This window comes from Triticum aestivum, chromosome 7B (genome assembly GCF_018294505.1).
Source record: "Triticum aestivum cultivar Chinese Spring chromosome 7B, IWGSC CS RefSeq v2.1, whole genome shotgun sequence".
Lineage (NCBI taxonomy): Eukaryota > Viridiplantae > Streptophyta > Magnoliopsida > Poales > Poaceae > Triticum > Triticum aestivum.
In genome coordinates, this window is record NC_057813.1 from 410,251,202 (window position 1) to 410,277,164 (window position 25,963).

A 25,963-nucleotide genomic window follows, 5' to 3' on the forward strand; every position below is an offset into this window, starting at 1 on the left:
TACAAAGTGTAAGTCGATAGCCTGAAACAACAATGGTTGTTGGCTTTGTCCCATAACTTGATTTTATACAGTACTTACATTGAGTAGAGTAGAGGGAGTGACTCGTCAACACGTGCATGACCGTTGTCTTACTTACTGGTGGGTCCCAAGTCTGCGATCTCAATCTCTCTTCTCTCCATCGTCTAACCTTTGCACGGGCACACATGAAGAGCGGTGCTAGCTTGCCGTGGTGTTATTACAACTAAAAAAAGCTTGGAAAATAGAAGAATCGCCTAGAACAAGAGACGTTGTGGCTGGTCGAGACGGAGCTAACCACATCTATCCTCCGTGCCACGTTTGCATGATGAAGCTGTGTGGCTAGTGGGGTGTTTTCGACCGACTGGCTGGGTCCCAAGGTCGAACCATAGGTACCACATCTGATATAGTATATTTCTACACACACATTTTTCCTTCGTGCCAAGACGTGGCACACCCTACCACGCGGTTTCGGGGTCCTCCCGGGTGGTGCACCCATATATTCTTCCTGACGTGGGACGCCCTACCGCGCGTTTTCTGGGTCCTCCTCGGTCGTAGCGCCAAAGCAAGTAAATGAGTCGTCAAATCATGAAAGACCACCTTCCCGCCGAGTACATCAGTGAAGCACGGTGGCTAGCTAGTTGGGCTAGTTCGACCGATTAGCTAGGCCGCCGCCACATTTGTTTTTTCACCCCTTTTTTATCTACTTGCCGGCAGGTAAATTTAAATATCCACCACAGTGTTGCTCTGGTGTTTGGCTGCGGTAGGATTTTTAATTTTTTGATTGACGGGAGCAGGCGCGGCAGGATTTTTAATTTTTTGATTGACGAGAGTAGGCGCAGCAGCAATTAGTCACGATGACTCCGCCTTTAAACCCCCTGCTCCCCGATGTGAGAAGTTGTCGACTGGTGTTTTACCTTGGTGAAAACAAAAAGATTCCTCGCTCCTCGGCTGGCTCCCTCCGCCTTCCCGTAGATTGCATTGCCTTTCAGCCATTTCGCCCCCTTTGCTTCCTCTCCTCATTGCTTCTACCTGGTGCAATGGCGGCGCAGCAGATCACGGAGTCTGAGGTGAGGCGCCTGACACAGGAGCTCCATTCCAAGGATGTGGAGCTCAGGGCCAAGGACGTGGAGCTCCGTGAGCTCAAGGAGGATAGGAGTGCCATGCTCCTCCGTTATGTGAGGGAGTTCCCAGAGCTTCAAAAGCGGCAGGTGTCCACCACAAAGATGCTCGAGGCGTCATCAGCATTGCTACAGAAAGCGGGAGATACGATAGGCCGTCAGGGGAGCCGACTGGAGCGCAAGCGGGCCGATCGTGACGAGGTCCAGGATCGCCTTAGCCACTTGGTGAACCAAGTTTCCACGCACGTGTTTCCGCTACGCGATGCCTACCGTCATGCCAGCGCGATGATGCTGGCCATCGGGCTAAACCCGTTCAACCACCCGGTCGACTTCAAAAAGCTTCGGCTTCCTAACAGGGTCTCCTTCTTCACCTATATCTCCGAGGAGCTGAGCCGTCTCCGCGCAATGGTGGGGGCTGAGCTGGACAAGGAGGGGTTGCGGGCTGCCATCACCGTTGCCGGGCTAATCCTTTCAGGGCTTCGTCACCGGAATCCATTCATGCCATTGGAAGCTGTCTTTGACGAGCTGGCTCCCGTCGACTGGGAGCGGGCTCTGCGGGCGGTTGCACCCTACATCACCAACATCGTGCGCCTCGAGATGCATAGGGACTTCAGTGGTGTTTAGGCGCCCTCTGCATGGGCATGTCAATGTCTCGGCACAACATGACCGTTGGATCAAACTCAGACGATGCAGATCAGTCACTGTAGCACAAAGCGTGTGGGTGTGTTTGGTTGCATTCTCAACTCAATATAGTTGTTTCCTCTTCGTGTATTTTTGTTAACCTACTAGTGTGGACTCATGCACCCTTCATGCACTCTGCCAAACACCCAAAAGTGGGTCGAGAAGGGAACTTTTGCTCCCATCCCATGCACCCTTCATACACCCTGCCTAACACTATTCATGCTTCATATGGTTCATGTTTTGCGCAGTACTGTAGCACCGTACTCTCCGTGCACTGTGGATCTACTTCTGTTAACATTGATCTCACCGTTCATTCTCGACCGGACAGTCGAAAAAGCGGTACTATGTTACATATAGGAGTAGTTGACATGTGCACAACATCATTTGTTATCGTGATATCTTACTACACTAGCAACACGATTGTGTAGTACTGATGTATGAACCACTGCACATGCCTAGTAGTAGGAGCACTGTGTATGTTCAAGTGGCTGCCGTGTTTCGCACTCCTCCATTATAAGAGTGGAAACGCTTGTTGTAATCATTTTTTTCTTCAGAAAAACAGTGGACATGCTCTACCGTGCGGATCCTCCTCCAGCCATGCACTAAATTACTCTCTTTCGCCGACGTGTGGGATAGCCAGCACCTGGGTCCACCAGCCATGCACTAACTTACTCCGTAGTAGAGTGATAGTAGACTACCCCGATCGAAGCGCCGCAGTAATGCCCAATGTGCAGTCAAATCACAAAAACCCCTCCTTTCCAGCAGTAAGTTGGACGGACGAAGCAACCATCATTTCACTCTTCTCTCTCAGCTTCCTCTCCTGAAGAAAACTCCCACTCACTTCGCTTCTCCCTCATCTCGTTCCTCCTTTCACTCTTCTCTCTTAGCTTCCTCTCTTGGATGGACGTTGGAGCACCGGCCGACATGATGTCTATGGCTCTGGCCAAAACCGTCGAGGCTCATGGTACGAAGAAGCGCAAGCACCCCGCCGAGACTACCGCAGACAAGCTCAAAGCCATCGCCCTGTCCAAGCCCCCCTCTCCGGGATCCCTCATTAAGCAAGTCCAAGTAATGTCTCTTGTTGACGATCTTTTTCTCGATCTTGCTCATGTTTTTTCATCTACCATGCAGTACTAGTACTGGTAGTACAACTCTCTGGGTGATCTTGCATGTGATTTTAGTGTGCCAAATGACGGTTCTAAATTCCTCTTTTGACCAAAACATGCGAGAGGTTGACACTAATTTCTTATAGATTACTTTCAACTACTCCCTCTGTCCCAAATTTCTTGTCTTAGATTTGTCTAGATACGGATGTATCTAATACTAAAATGTGACTTGATACATCCGTATCTAGACAAATCTAAGACAAGAATTTTGGGACGGAGGGAGTACTTTATGAGCATCAATGCTACCTTTGAAGAGGGTATATTTGCCTCAGTAACTTGTGTTATGGATATTGCAAGTAATCCCTCTACTCTCATGCCTTTGAAGAGATGTTCTAGTGTCTTTGTTCACTCATTTCTGTGCGTATATGTAGCCATATATGGAGTATAATATCGAAAATCATCTTATATTTCTGAACGGTGGTAGTAATAAAATATGGTTTCTGTTTGAATTAGAACCAGGTGCGTGGTGGAGATGAAGTTCTCAAAGTCATGCCGTGTGAACTGGAAGACCTGATGATGAGTTCTACTGCTGAACTATCCAGCTGCTGTGTCCTTGTCGCCACGTGTCCTGAACTAGTGTTTTCCTGTAGCTTTGTTGTCAGGCGTTTCTCGAGGCTGTACTTGACCACAACAATTTCCTGGCTGTGCCTTCGATTACGAAGGGTGTGGTTCTTGTAAAGCTTCCCAACAAATCTGATGCGGCATGTCTTCATCATCATGTTTATGAGTGGAAAGACCACTCTGTTAGGTTCTCCAAGGTTGACAAGATGGTGATGGTGCATGTAGACATCTCTCACGAAGTCCATGGCCTAGTCAGTTATGCGGGTTCATCCCATAGGTCGGTGGCAAGAAATAGTCTGCACAGTTTAGTTAGGGCAACTTTGCTTGTCTGTAGTAAGTACTATTGTTCAGTACTTGATTTGTGTTTGTGAACCCTGTATTGTTTATTAGTACTGCCAGTTTGGTGTGTGGTCGGTCCTGAGAATGGTCTATGTTAATGTCTGTCCACTCAATTCAGTCTGTATATTTTGAAGTATCCAGATCATATTTTTTGTGAGGACGGTTTATCAATTATGGTTACACTCCAATATCTGTATGCATTGCAGGGTTTATCGCACCCACCAGGATTTCCAGTCCCATGGATGTTCGGTCCATACGATTTGTCACGACCTTTGGACTGTCCTGCTCGTGGGAGTAGGCGGGGCCCCTGCATGCCACCCGTAGTTGGACGATCAATCTTCTGTTAGTACTTCAACATAGTGATTTCCTGGTAAGGATTCACTCGTGTGACATCAAGTAAATCTTATTGATTTACTGTCTAAATCTTATTGATTTAATGTCATGTTTTCTTTCTTTTCCTGCAATTTTATGATGCAGGTTTTGCCATGTGACATTCATCATAGAATAAATCGTTTGGTTTGCTCTACAATGGCTATTTTTGCAGGTTTCACTTCTTATGTCATCTCAGTAACGAAGGCACTGTCCATCACTTATATTACTGGAAAAAATTGGATCAATCTGTTGTCTGAGTACAAGCTGAATCCCTATGATGAACTCCAGTTTGGTTTAACAAAAAACGCCACAATTAGTCCTTCTCGCGTTTAAAAGAAATGAAGAAAAAAACTGGATCACGGTCACGGATCCTAGTCAAGTTAGAAAGCTGATCATAGCATACCAGACATGATCTCCACTGTCTCGCACATCGGTACCACCTTCAGCAACGGATCGAGCACCGGCAGTTCCTCTAGCACTGACAGCGGTAGTAGCTCAGTCTGATCCAGCTGAGGATTGGGCACCGACCGCGTCAGCGGATCAGTCTAATCTACCGGAGGATCGGGCATCGACACCGGCACCTACTCCGACACCGGCACCAGCTCTACAAGGAGCACCATCTCTGGCAGCAGCAGCGGCTTCAGCACCTGTAGCAACACCTGCACTTGCATCTGCTCCTGCCCATGTAGTTGCACCGGCAACAGACTGGACTGCAGTTCGCACTTCATATACCAAAGTCCTTACAAAAACCGACATGTCCACCTTCTTGGTAAGCATTAGCCGCCCAAGTGCTTTGTTCTTTTTTCTTTCCATGTTGTTTCACATGATTCACTGTGTTGATCTAACTGTTTGGGTATGTCTTCTTGTTTGCAAATGGAGAATTCCTAGAGCAACGAGGGAGTTGTTCAACAATCCAGGCGACCGCGGCCAAGTTTCTCTTACCATGCACAGCCTTGGTGTGAATGAACCTGCTCAATATACCGTAAGTACAAAGGATGGTCGCATGATGATTGATGCTAAAGGATGGTCAAGGTTCAAATCTAAATCATATCTTGCGGTAGGGGATGATGTCAAAATCGAACTTTCTCGACAAGGAGAGCTGGTCCAAATCCACTTTGAAATTCTTCAGTAGCAGCACGCAACTGCCGAACTGATCTATGCTCCGAGAGATTTTGACGTAATAATCTGGCATGGTGAAACAAGTGTCCTGTGTGTATAAGTAGTACGACAGTATTAATTATCACATGGTATATCGTTGATAGAATTGCAACTCTGATTGCTGGTTAGGAACTGTCGTTCGATTTCATTCCAACAGCTACCGTGCTTTATTCAATTTTGTGTATTCGTCTTGCGACAGCATCTAAAACCAGCACCGTACCGATCGCTTGCAATATGAAAAGCGCTGAGGTAGAACACATGGGCCCCCAAACATGCAGGGTGGGCCTGCGGCCCAAAGTCCAGAACCGTTAGCCTATCTGAGTAGTATATTCTCAACTGAACCCCCATAAAAAAATCTTAACCCCCATAATGCCCGTGCGTTGTAGAGGGAGTATATTTCTTGGCAAGGTGAGCCTGTCTGTGATATAAGAGATTTGTATATTTCACAGAGGGAGTATATCTCTGCCAAAATATATATTTATGTGCAACTAGTTACTCCTGTCTTTCTACTTCCTTTCGCTGATATGTGGGGCAACCGGGTAACGGGGTCCACGTGCCATATGCACAAATTAGAGTGCACAATTTCACGGTAGACACACCCCGTTCGTAGCGCCGCAGTAATGCCCAATGAGCCGTCAAATCACAAACCCCCTCCCCTTTCTAGCTTTAGCAGTAAGCTGGACGGACGAAGCGGCAATATTTCACTGGGCTTGAATCCCCTTCTCCCTTGTCTGCTTGTTTAGAGAAAACCCCCTCTCGGCGATTGCATAGGGTTTTCTCATGGAGAACCAAGTACGAATTCTTCATCCATCCCCGATAAATCCAAGTCCCTTGGTCGCAGGTAATCCTAGGATGGCAGCCGCCGCCGTTGATGCATTTTTCTTCCTACTGAATCTAGTGTGTTTCATTTGCAGTGCCCAAAGTGCGAGTACCCTACAGGTTTCTGCGCCCTCGGCAAGACGCCACACTTGTTCCTTCTCATCCTAACACAGGATTTTGAAACCCGCACAGTATGTTCCTAGAATCCTCTTTTCTATCCGGGAGGGTGGGGTTTTTTTGAACATGCTGTCGACTAATTTGTAAACTTGGTTTGCTATATTTCGATAAAAGGTACTACTAGTATGATGATCAACACTTACATGAAGGAGGAAGTTATTTCTAGATTTGGATAGGGAATACATCGTGTTCTCATATTATTTTTCCTGTAGTGTATTATTTGCTTTGCCATAACACATGTACTCAAGATGCTCGGCCTTGCCATAACTGAATACACTAGTTTAATGGTCATAGTGAAGACAAGCCATGGATATAAGTTCCGAGTTGGGTTCATGAACCAAGAAGATCGCTACTTTTTTATGGCTGAACTTGGATAAACTTTCTCAAGTGTTACAGACTGAAAGTTGGTGCACGAATGTTGATGGAAATAGCAGAACCTGGTCTCATCTTCACTGCGATCTTCCACCCTGATGTCGTTCCAATTGTTCATCCATGTTCGTTTTGTATCTGGTTCTTGCTTGTTGCCTCGATTACTTCTTAATCCACCTATTCTGTCTAACTAATCACAATTTAACTTTAGAAGTAGCAACAAATCTCTCACGAAGATGCTACTTCTAACTAATATTTTCTTACAATTGGTGGCACGTGTAGGTTTTTTCAGAGTTAAGCAGTCTGCTCGTTTGTTACTCAGTAATAACTCGGCTGTTACTGATGGCATTGAAGTTGACTGGATCGACACCCACAAGTTCCTACACTTTATTGATCGTCTTGAGGTCCTTGTGGGGCGTTTCAATGGTGGAAGGCCACGTGGGATATGTGTGCCACTGCTGCACTCGTTGAATAGGTCCAACTATGTCGAGAAACTTATGGTACGAGCTATTTTCTGTTATATATGTTGTTCATAAACTATTGCTTATACACAGTTTTACAGCTGTGATCTTCTTGAAACTAAAACTGCCCCGTTCTATTGTTCCTATACAGATGCTTGACCATGGTCGGGTCAGACTTGCGCTTGGTCACAACATGATGTTTATGTTGACCTACTCAATTCCCCTTGGAGGTGAAAACATACTTATTCATGGGTGGTATCAAATAACGAAGGCCTGTCCATCTTGGAGAATAGGACAGAAGATTATGTTCATGCTTTTCCATGGCTCTAAGGCGAATATCCTGTTTATTGACCACATTGTGAGATGAAGCCGCTTTCAGAAGGTTGCGGATGCGCGAGGTGGCGCTTGGGCCTTGTCCTGGGGCTTGGCGGCCTCACCCTTGGTTAACTATAGGCAAAGTAGCACTGTTCGAGTCGTGCTTTGTACGATTGAACCTGTATAAGTACTCATACTGCTTTCAGCTTTGGTTGTTAAGTGCCCCTGCTGGTTTCAGTTAAGGTTGTTAAGTACTCCTGCTGCTTTTATAGTTTGTCGTGTTTCTTCAGTCCTGTCTTCCTCCAGCCACCAAAACCAAACTAGCACCAGCGGGGCCGCCTGCTTCCGCCTCCCACGGCTGGCTGCGCCTCAGTGCACGCATCGGCGCCCCACCGTCTCCTAAATCATTAACGCCGACGTCCTCCTCGCGCTTTGATGCGCTTGCCGCGGCGCCGCCCTCTCGCGTTGTCAACATGGTCAACAAACAACAGGAATCGGCAGAAGTACGTGGAGAGGATGGCAGTAGGGGCCCACCACGTCAGTGTATGGAAAAATAAAATGCTTCCTCCTAGTGTTTTCCTGACATCTTGGACCCACGACATTGTGAGTGTGTACAATCAATAGACAAGAGAACAACACAAGATCTGCTGACACTTGGGACGTAGCTTCTCGAGCAGTATTTTTTTTGTTATTGTTGAAATGGAGTAGGGTTTGAACTGGGTTGTGGCTCATCTAGCCCAGGCTTATATTTTATGTTCACCATGTGACCAGCCCAGCTATTTTTTCTTTGTGAAAATGAGCCCAGTTTATTTTTTCTGAAGAATACCAAATCCAGATCTACTTATTTTCTATGCCCTGATGGGCTGCAACTCTTTAAAGATGCCTGCAAATCTTGAAAGTAATATGAAATGGGTTGTAAATATAAAAACAGATGACAAATTGGCAATTACTTTATAATTTCTGAATTTTTTCACATTTTCAGATTCCTATTTCACTAGGCATTAACCTAATTTAAATATATCTACAAAGTACTTTAAATCTGGCTCGACATTTCGGTATTAAAAATAGCTTGGAACCCACAGAAATATGCAAAATTGGCCCTAGCCAACCAAAAAAATGACTGCAATAAATTGCATAAGAAGTTGCCATGAGCTATATATAAATTATTAAAAAAAGAGGGAGTGGTCTGACTTGTTGGCCTGTTTAGTTGACGCGTATGCAAGATTTTTTTAGTTATTATATACGTCAACAAACGATTCCAGTAGACGTAACCATTGGATGTCAATCCAACACCGTCATGTTTCTTCACTCTTTGATCTTCTTGCTCCAGCCGCCAAAGCAGCGCCGGTGGGACCGCCTGCTCCCGCGTCCCGTGGCCGACTGTGCTACCGCGCAGGCCTCAGCACCCCCTACTACTCCCACCCTGTTATTCTGCGGCAATGGCAGCCTCACACTGCAGCCGAACCGGTGAACCCTCGTACTCCTCTCCGCGCGGGCTTCCACTACCGTGTCTTCCCCGGCTCCGCGTCGTCCCCTTCCTAGGCCTCGCCGTCATCCACCTCCGTGGTCCTCTCGGCGCGGCATGGTCAATGTGGTCAATGACCGACTTCCATTGGAAGAGTATTGTACATGGAGAGGCTGACAACTGGGTCCACGGTAGCCGCAAGGAAGTGCCTCCTTATTACGCGGAAAATAATTATTCCTCCACCTGACAGCAGGGACCCACCGGACGGGCCACCAGTATTTCATGAAAAAACATTCCCCCCTGACTACTGGGACCCACCGGATGGGCCACCGTATTTCGCAAAAGAAATGTTCTCCCCGTTGTCAGCTCGGACCCACTGGAAGTGCCTCCTTATTACGCACAAAAAAATGAATACCCCCTACTAGCTAGAACCCACCTTGGTGGGAGGCTGACTTGTGGGCTTACTAAGTTGACTGGGATGGAGGCCTTTGTCAACTTTAGTCAATATATGAATGATTCTAGCTCCAGTGACCGTACGATGTCCATCCAACGGCCGTAGTGCTTCTTCAACCTCTGGTCTTCTTGCTCCAGCCGCCCAAAGCAGCGCCGGTCGTGCCGCATGCTCCTGCCTCCCGAGGCCGGCTGTGCTGCCGCGGAGGCCTCACTGCCCCCTAGTATCCCACCGCTGGCCAGGCCCTGTGGCGACGGCAGCTCACACCACAGCCGAACCAGTGAACCCTCGTAGTCCTCTCCGCGCGGGCTTCCACTGCCACGTCTTCCCCGGCTCCGCATCGTCCCCTTCCTAGGCCTCGCCGTCGTCCACCGTCGTGGTGCTCTCCATGCAGCGTGGTCAACATGGTCAAGGAACGACTTTCATCGGACGTGGATTGTACGTGGAGAGGCTGACAGCTGGGTCCATGGTGGCCGCAAGGAAGTGCCTCCTTTTTACGCGCAAAATAATTATTCCTCCACCTGACAGCAGGGACCCACCGGACGGGCCAACGTATTTCGCGAAAAAAAACATTTTCCCCTGACTGCTAGGACCCACCAGCTACACCTTCGCACGCAAGGAAGTGCGTCCGGGCAAAAAAAACGATTTGCCCCCCTGACTGATGGGACCCACCAGCTACATCTTCGCACGCAAGGAACTGCGTCCGGGCAAAAAAACGATTCGCCCCCCTGACTGCTGGGACCCACCAGCTACATCTTCGCACGCAAGGAAGTGCCTGACAGTCGGGACCCACCTGGTCGAAGCGTACGTAGCATTGTCATTCTGGTCGCGAACATGTACGTACATACTGGTGGATGTAGAGGCGCGCACGTGTCGTAGTAGAGGCGCGCACGTGTCGTAGTAGAGGCGCGCATGTAGCATGTACATGTACGTACAACGACCAGGGTGCAAGAAAGAAAATACGGCCACGTACGTACATACGGGCGGGGTCTCGAATGCCTACTCGCGCATACGTACGGCCAGGGCTCGTGTACATGGCTGGGTCGGAACGAGAAACAACGTCGTCGTCGTGTTCATGGGAAGGCAACGGAATGCGTTGTGTTCATGGGGAGGCAACGGAATGCGTCATGTTCATGGGGGGGCAACAGAACGCGTGGGAGCCAACCGGCTGGATCGGAACGGAATGCGTTGTCGTGTTCATTGGGAGGGCTTGGACGGAACAGGCGATGGACACGAGGCTTGGCGTACCACAGAACGGAGGAAACGGCCTTGTGTTCGACTGGCCACGTTCGAAACAGGATCCTGTTCATCGGGAGGGGTCAGGCGTACCGCAAAACGGAGGAAACGGACCTCCTACGGTCGAAACGGGGGTCCTGTTGATCGGGAGAGGCGTGGTGTACCACAAAATGGACGAAACAGACTTGTGTTGGAGCGCTACGGTCGAAACGGGGGTCCTGTTCATCGGGAGGGGTGTGGCGTACCGCAAAACGGGACTCCACAGGATACTGTTCATCTCCACCGTCGACCTCCTCCAGCCTCCACGGGCTACCGTCGACCTCCTCAAGCCTCCACGGGCTCCTGTTCATCCAGCCTCCACCGCGTGCTACTCCACTGGCTACTGTTCAACCACCCCTCCACGGGCACCCCTCCATCATCTACTGTTCATCCAGCCCTCCACGGGGTCGTCCTATTCATCCAGCCCTCGACACCACGGGTTCCTGTTCATCCAGAGGCAACGCCACCGCTCACTGTTCATCCAACCCCCCCCCCCCCCCCCCCCCGCAACGCTCACTGTTCATGCAGAGAGGCAGCATCGATCGGCTTCAGTTAGTAGCAATAGAGAAGGAATTGCTCGATCAGGTTCAGTTAACAGCCATCGATCGATAACTCGAGTTCAGTAATGCGTAGCCTGTAGTGCAATCGCTCGGGTTTAGTTAGAGCCAACGCCTCGCACACACGCACGTACGTGTATGAGGGAAACACGCATCGCTCGGCCCCTCACCACCCACCGTAACTAGGAACTCCCCGAAATTTTCCTCGCCCTCGCTTCTACCATGGTTTTTTCCATCATGGATGTCCCAAAGAATGTCATGCAGCTGCGTCTCTGGCCCGCCCAGGACGAAAAGCCCATTATCTATCATAGAAGTAGGAGCCCACCACGTCTATGATGATACTGGGTTTTGTCACAATTATCGTCATAGAAGTGTCATACGTATGACGGAATTTTTTTTCGTTCGGCCCAAAATGTCACGGATGTGTCTTTTTTTGTAGTGTCGGTGTCTTCGGACGTCCTGTCCGATGCAACCTTGCGCCAGAGTCCTTCTCTGGTCCCTGTGGTCGCCTTCTTGGCCTTCTTCTCCGGCACCTCGTAAGGCACCGGAAACAGCATCTTTGTTAGAAGAGGTGACTCTGGATCTTCAGGTAGCAGAGTTGGACAGTCAATCTGCTCCGCTATCGCTACCCAGGCCTGTAAAATCGGCATGGAGGCTTAGATTCCTCCCGCGGGTGTGCTGGTAAAAGGCACATCTTGCAAAATATGAAAACTCACCGGATTGGCTCAGCGTTTCGCGCTAAGTTTGCGATCTTCAGTTATGGGTGGTGGTACCTCGTTGGCCTTGAAAAGAACCTTCCAGACGTCTTTGTGCGTCGTGCCGAAGAGCTCTCACAATGTCTGGTGTTCGGCCGGGTCAAACTCCCACAAATTGCAAACCCGTCTCTGACACGAAAGAATACGACGGAGGAGCATAACATAGACCATGTTGATGAGCTTGATCTTCTTTCTTATCATATTTTGGACGCAAGTCTGAAGTCCGACCAGTTCTTCCGCTGAGCCCTAGGCTAAGCCCTTCTCTTTACAAGAGGTGAGCCGCACGGGGACGCCGGATCGAAATTCGGGGTCACCACCCAGTTGGTGTCATGCGGCTCGGTGATGTAGAACCACCCCGATTGCCACCCCTTCACGGTCTCCACAAAGGATCCTTCGGTCCAGGTGACATTGGGTATCTTGCCCACATGGCACCTCTGCACTCTGCCTGTTGGCCGCCCACCACCTTTGGCTTCACGTTGAAGGTCTTCATCCATAGGCCGAAGTGGGGCGTGATGCGGAGGAAGGCCTCGCACATGACGATAAACGCCGAGATGTTGAGGATGAAGTTGGGGGCCAAATCATGGAAGTCCATCCCATAGTAGAACATTAGTCCACAGACAAATGGGTGGAGGGGGAAACCCAGCCCGCGGACAAAATGAGAGAGCAATACTACCCTTTCCTGGGGCTTCGGGACAGGGATGATCTGCGCTCCGGCGGAAGCCGATGCGCGATGTCGGCAGACAGGTATCCGGCCTCCCGAAGCTTCTTGATGTCCTCCTTCGTGACGGAGGAGGCCATCCACTTTCCACCCGCTCCGGACATGTTCGGATGTTTTTGCGGAGAAGGTGATGGTTTGGGCGTTGGAGCTTGAGAATGAATGAGCAGAGGAAGAAGAAGGCGTGGGTGAAAAAGGGAGTCATTATCTCTTTATAAAGGCGGCAGTAACGTGCCTCCCCACTTGCCCTTAAAACTCGCTTATTCCCCGAGCGCCGTGCTAATGGCACGGTTGGGTTACCCACGCCCATATTGATGAGAATCCCGTGATAAGGGGACACGATCTCTGTCATGCCAATAAAACCGCCTCACAAGATGTGCGGTAGCAGGTTGAGAAAACGGTTCGAATAATGACCGAGCCGCAGCATGATGTCGCGCTATGGGAAAGTTGTCAGCATATTAGACCCGTGGAATATTGTGCTCTCTACGGTGGTATGTGGAATTTGTTTTGCAGAGCCGGACACGATTATTGTGTTCAAAATCTTCTTTGGAGTATTCGGAGAAGGAACCCGCCTTGCAATGCCGAAGAGAATCTGTGCGCCAGACTCGTTGTCATTGAAGCCTGGTTCAGGGGTGTTATGCCCCGAGATCGATTCTCCATTTGCCTTCCATTTATTTTAGCTGTTGTCGTATGTTTATTGTGTTTGTTGCATTATCATAATTGTTTTGCATATTTCATTCCAATATATCTATGCCATGATCTTGATGGGTGCCATTGTCATATTTTGTTTCTTGCATCATGTTCATAATTTGGTTTTTATTGCATTGCCATGTCCATCTCATTATCATATTGCATTATGTTGTTGTCATGATCATCTTGTGCATTGCCCCTTATATATGTTGTGTGTTGCTCTAGTTGATGTGTGTGCATCACCCCTTGCTTTCTCTCTCAAACCTAGCCATGCATCGTCACCTTCTTCTTCCTCTTCTTTTACTTCTTCATGCAAGTGAGTTCTTCCCTGCCCCCATTAATGCTCACCCTTTTCCTGATGGTAGTGCACCATGCTTACACCCTCTCTGTCAAATTTCATCTCTTTCGAAGTTGTTTTGGTTGGTCGAAGAATTTACTCAAGTTTGAATAAAATTCAAACTTGTTTAAATTTTCTGTCTCTAATTCTGTCAAACCAATTTTATTAAATCTTGCATGTTCCCAGGAGCATGAGAATATTCTTATATCTTCCAAATTCTCTCCCTAGATCCCCCTTCTTTTCCTTTTCTGAAATATGTTTATTATAAAAACAGAGAAAAGGGAACTGCCTTTTCCTTATCTGGGCACAGCACTTGGGCCTTCCCCTCACCTGCATCCAGCATCAGTGGACCAACAGCAGCCTTGCAGCGCAGCCCACCAGTCCTCCAGTACAGGGTCGTCCCCTACCTCTGTACGGCGCACATCCAGGGGCGCTGCGTTGGCAGCCGGCTTGATTTGACGGCCGGGACAGCCTCCCTGCCTCCTATAAACCATGCTCCGGTGCCCTAGGCTCTCTCATCTTTCCATTCCTACCTCCTCCTTGTCTAGCCGTTGCAAGGTAAGCTACGCCACACCATAGCCGTCGCCAATGCCGCCATGCCCGAGCTCTACTCCGGCGCGATCAAGGTCGACGCCGCTGTCTTCTTCCTCGGGGAGCGATGCACGCGTCCCTGACTTGGTCCTCGCCTCCGCAGCAAGTACCTAGAGCCCTGGATCAGCTTCCTCCTTGATGTCTTCTTCCCCTTCTTCGTCTTCATCATGCACCCGTACGTCCCCGACAATCAGCGCCTCTGCCATCTCCTCTGCTTCCCCGGCGAGTCCGTCGTCACCGGCAAACCCACGGTGATGCTCCGCTCCTTCTCCTATTTTTCCTGCTCCATCCCATACGTTGTAGTCGCCGCCCTTCGCGAACAGGAGCTTCGGCCACCATGACCTGCCATGGTAGCCAGCGGAAGCTCATGCCTTTAGCTCCTCTGTTCCGACCCTTGCGCATGAGACCGGCAATACTCGCACGTCCGCTCACCCGCATGCCTCGCCCGCATTCCTGCAGTCCTGCTCCCCAGCGCCGAGTTGAGTACGAGCCCGTGCTCGCTCCACCGCACTCACCGCAGCCCTACCGCTAGGTCCGCCCAGTACTCGCCTCACCGCGCCGCCCCTTGCTGCACCCACGCGCGCAAGCATTGTCATCAGTTTCCGCACCCCCGCCATTGTTCTGCTGCACCTGTAGCCGCTGCGTTGCTCGCCGTTGTTGCCGGCAAGTTGCTGTTCATCCATGGCTCCCAGACCGGGCCTTTGCCTGTTCAAATAGAGTAGCGCCCCTCTTTGCACACAAGCATCAAAGCTAGCGCAGTGGCTACTACAGATCGTGCCAACACAGGAGTTCCTGGGATCAAATCCCAGGGTGGCCCCAATTCTTTTGCCCCTATTTTGTTTATTTTTTTCCTAGTGTGCACACCCATAGCCAGTTGGGCCCGATTCTACTTCTGGGCCGCTGCACTCTAATGCTTATGGCCCGTGCATATGTTTTTTCCTAGTCTGTGTATTTTAGCATTTTTCCAATGCATTCTTAATTACAGTAATGCCAACATTTTGTATTGTCAATAGCTAAATATGCATGCATCCAATTTAAACAAACAATATATGTAAAATGCTTAAAATTGTATTTAGTTTCACAATATGCAACTTTGATCCCTGTTAAAAATGTTTAAAATTGTTGTTTGTAATAATTTGCACAAATGCCATGTTAAAATGATTTATTTCATAACTAAATAACCGTAGCTCCAATTTTAATAAACTTCATATGTAAATGGGGTGGAAAAATGCCTAGTTTAACATGGTCCACTTTATTTTCCTGTTTAACAACAAGAAAATATGTTTTAGGGCAGAACAGTACCAAATTCAAAATATGCATATGGAGACTTTCCGGAATTGTTGTTTGTTGTTCCAGCCTCATTTAAACTTCCCTAAATAGTTAGTTTAATTATGTTTCACCTCTTGCCATGTTTAACAACATTTAATATTGTTGTGTACCTAGACGAGAGAGAACTAAATAACTCGAATGTGGTGTTTCGTCAATATGCAACTTGTTGCATATTGAGCTCCACTTAACCTGTAGTATTGTTTGTTGCACTTTGCCATGCCATGCATCTTTAAAGCCGGACATGCATCATACTTGATTGTGCATCATGCCATGCTTATGCTTGTTGGTTTACCTTGTTGTTTGCTTCTTTACGGTTGCACTCCTTCTCGTTAGTTCCTGTTTTGTTGCGATCGTGAGGATTCGTTCGTCTACGCTTGGTTCGTCTTCGTGGCTTTATCTTCTTCATGGACTCGTTCTTCTTCCTAACAAGATTTCAGGCAAGATTACCGAGATCGGTGCTTCATTTGCCTTCCATTTATTTTAGCTGTTGTCGTATGTTTATTGTGTTTGTTGCATTATCATAATTGTTTTGCATATTTCATTCCTATATGTCTATGCCATGATCTTGATGGGTGCCATTGTCATATTTTGTTTCTTGCATCATGTTCATAATTTGGTTTTTATTGCATTGCCATGTCCATCTCATTATCATATAGCATTATGTTGTTGTCATGATCATCTTGTGCATTGCCCCTTATATATGTTGTGTGTTGCTCTAGTTAATGTGTGTGCATCACCCCTTGCTTTCTCTCTCAAACCTAGCCATGCATCGTCACCTAGTTAAAGTTGTTTTGGTTGGGCGAAGAATTTACTCAAGTTTGAATAAAATTCAAACTTGTTTAAATTTTCTGTCCCTAATTCTGTCAAACCAATTTTATTAAATCTTGCATGTTCCCAGGAGCATGAGGGTATTCTTATATCTTCCAAATTCTCTCCCTAGCTCCCCCTTATTTTCCTTTTCTGAAATCTATTTATTATAAAAACAGAGAAAAGGGAACTGCCTTTTCCTTATCTGGTCGCTGCACTTGGGCCTTCCCCTCACCTGCAGCCAGCATCAGTGGCCCAACAGCAGCCTCGCAGCGCAGCCCACCAGTCCTCCAGCACAGGGTCGTCCCCTACCTCTGTACGGCGCACATCCAGGGGCGCCACGTTGGCAGCCGGCTTGATTTGACGGCTGGGACAGCCTCCCTGCCTCCTATAAACCATGCTTCGGTGCCCTAGGGTCTCTCCTCTTTCCATTCCTCCCTCCTCCTCGTCTAGCCGCCGCAAGGTAAGCTACTCCACGGCATAGCCGTCGCCAACACCGCCATGCCCGAGCTCTACTCCGGCGCGATCAAGGTCGACGCCGCCGTCTTCTTCCTCGGGGAGCGATGCACGCGTCCCTAACTTGGTCCTCGGCTCCGCAGCAAGTACCTAGAGCCCTGGATCAGCTTCCTCCTTGATGTCTTCTTCCCCTTCTTCGTCTTCATCATGCACCCGTACGTCCCCGACAATCAGCGCCTCTGCCATCTCCTCTGCTTCCCCGGCGAGTCCGTCGTCACCGGCAAACCCACGGTGATGCTCCGCTTCTTCTCCCGTTTTTCCTACTCCGTCACATACATTGTAGTCGCCGCCCTTCGTGAACAGGAGTTCCGACCACCATGACCTGCCATGGTAGCCTCGGAAGCTCGTGCCTTTAGCTCCTCTGTTCGGACCCTTGCGCATGAGGCCCGCAATACTCGCACGTCCGCTCACTCGCATGCCTCGCCCGCATTCCTGCAGTCTTGCTCGCCAGCGCCGAGTCGAGTACGAGCGCGTGCTCTCTCTACCGCACTCACCGTAGCCCAGCCGCTAGGTCCCACCCAGCACTCGCCTTACCGCGCCGCCCCTTGCTGCACCCACACGCGCAAGCATGGTCGTCGGTTTCCGCACCATCGCCGTTGTTCTGCTGCACCTGTAGCCGCTGCGTTGCTCGCCGTCGTCGCCGGCAAGTTGCTATTCATCCATGGCTCCCAGAGCGGGCCTTTGGCTGTTCAAATAGTGTAGCGCCCCTCTCTAAACACAAGCATCACATCTAGCGCAGTGGCTACTACAGATCGTGGCAACACAGGAGGTCCTGGGATCAAATCTCAGGGTGCCCCCAATTCTGGGCCGCTGCACTCTAATGCTTCTGGCCCGTGCATATGCTTTTTTCCCAGTCTGTGTATTTTAGCATTTTTCCAATGCATTCTTAATTACAGTAATGCCATCATTTTGTATTGTCAATAGCTAAATATGCATGCATCCAAATTAAACAAACAATATATGTAAAATGCTTAGAATTGTATTTAGTTTCACAATATGCAACTTTGATCCCTGTTAAAAATGTTTAAAATTGTTGTTTGTAATAATTTGAACAAATGCCATGTTAAAATGATTTATTTCATAACTAAATAACTGTAGCTCCAATTTTAATAAACTTTATATGTAAATGGGGTGGAAAAATGCCTAGTTTGACATGGTGCAATTTATTTTCCTGTTTAACAACAATAAAATATGTTTTAGGGCAGAACAGTACCAAATTCGAAATATGCATATGGGGATTTTCCAGAATTGTTGTTTGTTGTTCCGGCCTCATGTAAACTTGCCTAAATAGTTAGTTTAATTATGTTTCACCTCTTGCCATGTTTAACAACATTTAATATTCTTGTGTACCTAGATGAGAGTGAACTAAATAACTCGAATGTGTTGTTTCGTCAATATGCAACTCATTGCATATTGAGCTCCACTTAACTTGTAGTATTGTTTGTTGCACTTTGCCATGCCATGCCTCTTTAAAGCCGAACATGCATCATACTTGATTGTGCATCATGCCATGCTTATGCTTGTTGGTTTACCTTGTTCTTTGCTTCTTTATAGTTGTGCTCCTTCTCGTTAGTTCCTTCGTTCGTCTATGCTTGGTTCATCATTGTGGCTTTATCTTCTTCATGGACTCGTTCTTCTTCCTAGCGGGATTTCAGGCAAGATGACCGTCACCTTGGATCTCATTACTATCATTGCTATGCTAGTTGCTTTATGCTATCGCTTTGCCGCGCTACCTATCTCTTGTTAATCAAGCCTCCCAAATTGCCACGTCAGCCTCTAACCTTTTTCACCCTTCCTAGCAAACCATTGCTTGGCTATGTTACCGCTTTTGCTTAGCCCCTCTTATAGCGTTGTTAGTTGCAGGTGAAGTTGAAGATTGCTCCATAATGGACAGGATTATGCTGGGATATCACAATATCTCTTATTTAGTTAATGCATCTATATACTTGATAAAGGGTGGAAGGCTCGGCCTTATGCCTGGTGTTTTGTTCCACTCTTGCCACCCTAGTTTCCGTCATACCGGTGTTATGTTCCTTGATTTTGCGTTCCTTACGCGGTTGGGTGATTTATGGGACCCCCTTGACAGTTTGCTTTGAATAAAACTCCTCCAGCAAGGCCCAACCTTGGTTTTACCATTTGCCTCACCTAAGCCTTTTTCCCTTGGGTTTCCGGAGCCCGAGGGTCATCTTTATTTTAACCCCCCGGGCCAGTGCTCCTTCGAGTGCTGGCCCAACCTGGGTGATGTCCGGCGCCCCTTGGGCAACCAGGGTCTATGCCAACCCGACGTCTTCCCCATCTGGTGTGCCCTGAGAACAAGATATGTGCAGCTCCTATCGAGATTTGTCGGCACATCGGGCGGCTTTGCTAGTCTTGTTTTACCATTGTCGAAATGTCTTGTAAACCGGGATTCCGGGACTGATCGGGTCTTCCTGGCAGAAGGAATATCCTTTGTTGATCGTGAGAGCTTGTGATGGGCTAAGTTGGGACACCCCTGCAGGGTATAAACTTTCGAGAGCCGTGCCCGCGGTTACGTGGTAGATGGGAATTTGGTAATGTCCGGTTGTAGAGAACTTGACACCAGATTCGAATTAAAACGCATCAACCGTGTTTGTAGCCGTGATGGTCTCTTTTCGGCGGAGTCCGGGAAGTGAACATGTTTTTGGGTTATGTTTGATGTAAGTAGGAGTTCAGGATCACTTCTTGATCATTGCTAGCTTCACGACCGTTCCGTTTGCTCTCTCCTCGCTCTTATTTGCATATGTTAGCCACCATATCATGCTTAGTCGCTGCTACAACCTCAACACTTATCCATTCCTTACCCATTAAGCTTTGCTAGTCTTGATACCCATGGTAATGGGATTGCTGAGTCCTCATGGCTCATAGATTACTACAACAATAGTTGCAGGTACAAGATTTGCGATGATCATGACGCGAGAGCGATGTTTACTTGTTTTGGAGTTCTTCTTCTGCTTCTTCTTCGATCAGGGGATAGGTTCCAGGTCGGCAGCCTGGGCTAGCAGGGTGGATGTCGTTTGAGCTTCTGTTTGTGTTTCATCCGTAGTCGGATGTTGATATTATGGTTGATGTATTGATGTATTCATGTGGCATTGTTTGCCTCTTGTATGTATCCCATCTATTATGTAATGTTGATGTTATGATATCCACCTTGCAAAACCGTGTCAATATGCGGTTCTATCCTTGGTGGGACCTTCGAGTCTCTTTAGGATAGTATCGCATATTGGGCGTGACAAGGGGCTACTGAGGGAGTCCTGGATTTGGGGGTCCATGGACAACCGGACTATATGCTTATGCCGGACTGTTGGACTATGAAGATACAAGATTGAAGACTTTGTCCTATGTTCGGGTGGGACTCTCCTTTGCATGGAAGGCAAGCTTGGCAATTCAGATATGTAGATTCCCTTCTCTGTAACTGACTCTGTGTAACCCTAGCCCCTCCGGTGTCTATATGAACCGGAGGGTTTAGTCCGTAGGACAACAACAATCATAATCATGGGCTAGCTTCTAGGGTTTTGCCTGTACGATCTCGTGGTAGATCAACTCTTGTAATACTCATATCATCAAGATCATTCAAGCAAGAAGTAGGGTATTACCTCCATAGAGAGGGCCCGAACCTGGGTAAACATTGTGTCCCCCGCCTCCTGTTACCATTAGCCTTAGACGCACAGTCCGGGACCCCCTACCCGAGATCCGCCGGTTTTGACACCGACACCCACGTCTTATTTGCTTACAAAAACAAAACAATTTTTTTGCCAAATCAATAATTTCTTAAAAAATAAATGTTTATTGTTTTAGGATTACAACAGTTCGGACTCCACCAAAATATGCAAAATAAGGTTGAACTTTTTGACCGTGGTCCTGGGCAGAAAATGGGCTGTAATAAATTCCTTAGGAATTAGCAAATGGGCTGTAAATTATTAAAAAAATAGCAAATGGGCTCTATGTTGTCTGCCACAGATTTGGAGGCTGACTTGTGGGCCTACTAAGTTCATGCGTACACAAGGTTTCTCAAAAAAAAGAAACTTAGTCAACAATCGACTCTACTAGGGTCAGACCATTAGATGTCAATCTAACAACAATCATGCTTCTCTAGTCTCTGATCTTCTTGCTCCAGCCGCCCAAACCAGTACCGGCAGAACCACCTGCTCCTGCCTCTTGTGGCCGGCTGTGCTGCCGGACAGGCCTCACAGCCTCACCATACTCGCATCCCTGGCCTGGCTATCCCTCTACTCACCCACACCTCCTGTTATTTTCTAGCGACGACAGCCAAACCTGTTAACCCTCGTACTCCCCACCGCACGGGCAACCACTTTCGAGTCTTCCCCGGCTCCGTCGTTCCCTTCCTAGGCCTCACCGTCGTCCATCGCCCTGGTGCTCTCGGCGCGTCGTGGTCAACGAACGACATCCATCGGAAGTGGACTGTACGTTGAGAGGCTGATAGTTGGGTCCACGGCCGCTGTCGGATGTTGGGTTCCGGCAGACCCTTAAGGTTCGAACTGTGGGGTGCGCAGGAAGATCTCTCCCCTACGGATCTACGTCCGATCGCCTCATGAGATCTAAGCTGAAAACGATGAACAACACAAGGGACACGAGATTTATACTGGTTCGGGCCACCATTGTGGTGTAATACCCTACTCCAGTGTGTGGTGTGGTGGATTTCCTCAGGGGCTGATGATGAACAGTACAGGGAAGAACAGCCTCACCAGAGGTGTTCTTGAGCTGGTGCGGTGAATTGTTTGGGTGAGTTCGATCGCCTCTCTCTCTACTGAGTATCTGATCTGTCCTCTCTTTCTCGGTGGTGGCTAGTCCTATTTATAGAGGCCCTAGGCCTCTTCCCACATATTGAGCGGGAAGGGCGCCAACAACGACCATTTTGAAGGGGAACATCTAGTACAAGTTATCCTGACTAAAGTTGGTCTTTGGCTACCAAAGGCACTCGATGGTGACCTCCATTATGCCGCTCTGCTGGTCTTGGTCTCGTTGCACTGAAATTACAACCTTTGCCTGATGCCTCGGTACTCCACGTCTGTGCTTGCCCCCTTTGCACCAAAGAGGAAACAAGGACACTGCGCAGGCCGGCGCCCGCCTGGCCTCGATCGTCATGGCTTGCATCACGAGCACCTCGCGAGGTACCCTGCCTTGATCTCTCCGCCTCCTCGCGAGCCTGCCTGGCGAGGCCGTTCCTGAGGAAGCCTAGCGTCGTCCGCCCCGCGAGGCTTGGCCCCTCGCGAGGGTCTTGAGTCTTGCGTTGATGAAGATGGGCCGTACTGGGCCACCACTTGAGCCACGCCGCAGGCCGCAGGCAGGCAAGTCTGGGGACCCCCATTCCCAGAAGGCCGACAATAGCCCCCGGGCCCAAGGCGCGCTTGGACTTGGCTTAGCAGAGAAGCGAAGGGGCAAGTGCGGAGCGTTGCGGGCCCCATCAGCCTGCGGCCTTGGGCGCCGTGTGGCGGTTGATTGGACGTGGGCGTCTCCGCTTCCCCACGCTGCCTCGGCAACCACTTGACTTGACAAGTCTCTGCATGCTGAAATGGGTCATGATTACCTATGATCGTGGAGGCCGACGGTTGGCCTCCTCCGGACTATACGTACGGACGGGCGAAAGCCCCTGTAGTCCATCTCTTCCTGCTTCTCTCCTTCTTCTTCTTCCTCGCCCTTGCTTCACCTTACGCCAATGGCGCCGATCCGCCGGTTTTCTGCGGAAGAGAAGGGGAAGGCCCCCCGAGAGGGTCCGATCCTCTCCCGCCGAAGAAACGCCCTGTCCCCGGCCGCTGCGGCGCGATCGCATGGTAGGAGACGTCGCGGCCCTGGTACGAGCGGCCGCCACCTGCGTTTCCGCTGCCCTTGTACGCCCGAATCGAGGGCCCTAGAGGAGAAGACGCCGAGCAACACCGACGACGCCGATGGCGATGCCGGCGAGTCACGGCAGTGCGCGTCGTCACCCCTAGCATCCACGCCGAGGGCTCTTCCCGCGAGTTCATGCTTCACGCCACTATGCCTCCGCGCTCTTGGATTCACCTTCCTCCCTCCTTCGCCTTTGAGATGCCTCCGAGTGGGTCTCTGGAGCTCTGGCTGCAGCACGCTGACTGCAGCACCCTTGCGACCGGAGCGGAGGTTGTGGTCGTCGCTCCGGGCAAGGCCTTCATGACCCGAGGCTGGGGCGAGATCGCCCGGGTCTGCTGGATAGGGGGTGCCCTCGTAATTCATCTAGAATACGATGGCGCCTCCTTGATGCTCTTCAAGGTCTTCGATGCGGAAGGACGCCGGCTGGAGTGCTGCCCCAAGGAAAGCAGCCAGGGTACCGACACGGCAAGGGCCAGGCTGGCCAATCGCCTCCCCAGCAGCTCCTCAGGCAGCAGTGGAGGAACTGGAGAATCCAGCGACTCCCTCGAGCCTCATGTGACCCCGGAGACGAGCGACGACAGCTACGAGCCCTCGAGCTCGCGTCATGCTCGAAGTAGGGTAGCTACATCAGGCCGTCGATGCCACTGATCTGGATGGGGTTGGCGCCGGCGCCTGACGACCCACTGTTGATGATGGCGTCCCCTATGGAGGCGTGCGTAGTTAACGTTCCTTAGGATTAGCACCTTTTGTTCCCTGCGAGGAATCGAAGTAGCACCCCGCGGGGGTATGTAAGGCGCCTGCCATGCCTTTTGTGAATATTATATCCTTATTATGAACCGATGCGAGATGCTTGCCCTGTCCCGGCTCGGCTCCCCCTTTCTTTCCTCACGAAGGCTTGGTGCTCTACGCTGGCAGGTCCCGGTCCCTAGGCAGGCTTCAGCCATCGCTGGTATGCCAGGTCGCGATGCTGTGGTCAAGGCCAGGAGGTGAGCGGCCCAAGGTCCAGTAAGAGCCCTTGCGTCGCGATGCTCAGGAGGTCCCCTTTAGCGCTCAAGCAGCCTCCGCTGGGTAAGAAAGGTAGGCGATGTTGCCATGACAGAGCTGAACTAGGTGAGGGTTTAGCATCGCATTGATTTAGCTTTCACTGAGGCGTGACTTATCTCATGAGTTTGGAATAGTTCTTCGGCGAGGTGCCGGGCCCGCGCGCCGGCAGCTAGGGCGTTGCTGGGTCAGGCCCTCATGAGCTTCTCCCCTCTTCCCCGCACTTTCCTTCATGCTCTACGTCCTCAGGTCCCGGCCCTCGAGTGAGCTCAGCCGCCGCTGGTATGATAGGTCGTGATGCCGTGGGTCAAGGCCAGGGGGTGAGGGCTGGAGAGCTAGTAAGAGCCCATGAGTCGCGATGCTCAGGCGCCCCCATTTCAACGTGCGAGCGGATTGTACGGGAGAGAGAGAGAGAGAGGGATCTCATGACGCCCCCACGTTATTCCTTAGGCGGATCCTGTACGCCAACACGAGGAAAACAAGGTCTGCCATTACGGTTGCCAGCCAGCCGTTGGTTGCTCCGAGGGAGAGATTGAGGCACTGAGGGCCTGGTGAGGTAGCGCTATGCGGTGCTTCCGCGGCCAGAGCTCGACCACTCAGATTTGTCGGTGTTGCAGGGACGGACCCATGCGCAAGCGCCGTGCCAGAGCGAGCGGCTCCAAAGGTAGGTGTCAATCGGGCAGGCGATTATCTCAAGCAGGTTAAGCATGAAGAAGCAAATCAACTTAGATAGATGCAGATAAAGCAAACGCCACCGGGTCAGGCCCGAGCGGCTTGGGGATGATGTAGCCCGAGGGGCACCCCCAACAAAGTAAGCAGAAGACATAAGCAAAACAGATACATGCCGCATGGATGGCCCCATGCGACCTGGGAATGACGCAGCCCTGGGGGCGCTCCCAGCTTAAACGAAACTTGAAAGAAGTCACCTGATACCATTGCGGAACATGTGTTGGAGTAGCTGGCAGTGCAGGGTGAAGAAGCCGATCCTCACGAGCTCTCGAGACTCCGAGCCCTGGGAGGCTCAGGAGGTCTGGGCGGCTTGCTGAGGTCCATTTCCATCTCCTCCAGGAACGCGTGATGCTTGGCCACCTGAGCTTCCAGAATGCTTCTCAACAGGTGTTGGTGGGCTGCAGCCGCGTTCGGCAAGCCGAAGGGCATGCGAACGTAGCTGTGCGATGGGCCCATGCAATGCCCCACGCGCGAGGGCCAGAAGCACTCCTGAGAAGCGACTCGGTTGAGCCCTGGGTAGTCAATGCAGACACGCAGCCCACCATCCTCGCCTGGATGGGGAGCTACGCTGCGTAGGCAGCGGTTGCCGCGCATGACTCTCTATTCCTGCAACTCCGGAGCGGCCTTGGTGATGAACTCCTGAGGGTTGGGTCCTTCTTTCCTTACGCCTTCCTGAGGGAAGCGTGCCGTGAAGCATGCCTCCAAGTGGTGCCCAAGCGCCTCCCTCGTGATCTTGCCAAAGTCGGTGGCTCCCCAGAAAAGAGCCCCGAGTCCTGCCCGAGGAGGGCGCCGGGCGCGCCTTCCTATGCAATGGAGGGTGGCGCCCCTTGGACGGGCGCATGTCCGGATGTGGTGCCTCCGGAGGTGCCTGCCTCCCGAGGCCTTGAGCCTGGTGATGTCTTCTTCTTCTAGGGACCTGCTCCAGGGAGGTTTCCACTCTTGATGTCCGGGTCCTTGATTGACGCAGCTTGGAAGGCGCGCTGGAGAGAGCACACCACATCCTTCTCTTCACAGGGGACCGTGATGACCACGCCACTTCCTCGCATCTTGAGGACGTTGTAGCCATGGTGAGTCACTGCCATGAACTTGGCCAGGGCCGGATACCCGAGGATGGCATTGTATGGCAAGCGAATGTGAGCGACGTCGAAGTCAATGAGCTCGGTGCGGTAGTTGTTGCGTTGTCCAAAGGTGATAGGAAGGCGGACCTGCCCTATCGGGACAGTGGAGCCATCAATGACTCCTGAGAAAGGCTTGGTTGGCTAAAGCTGATCATATGGCACTTGGAGATT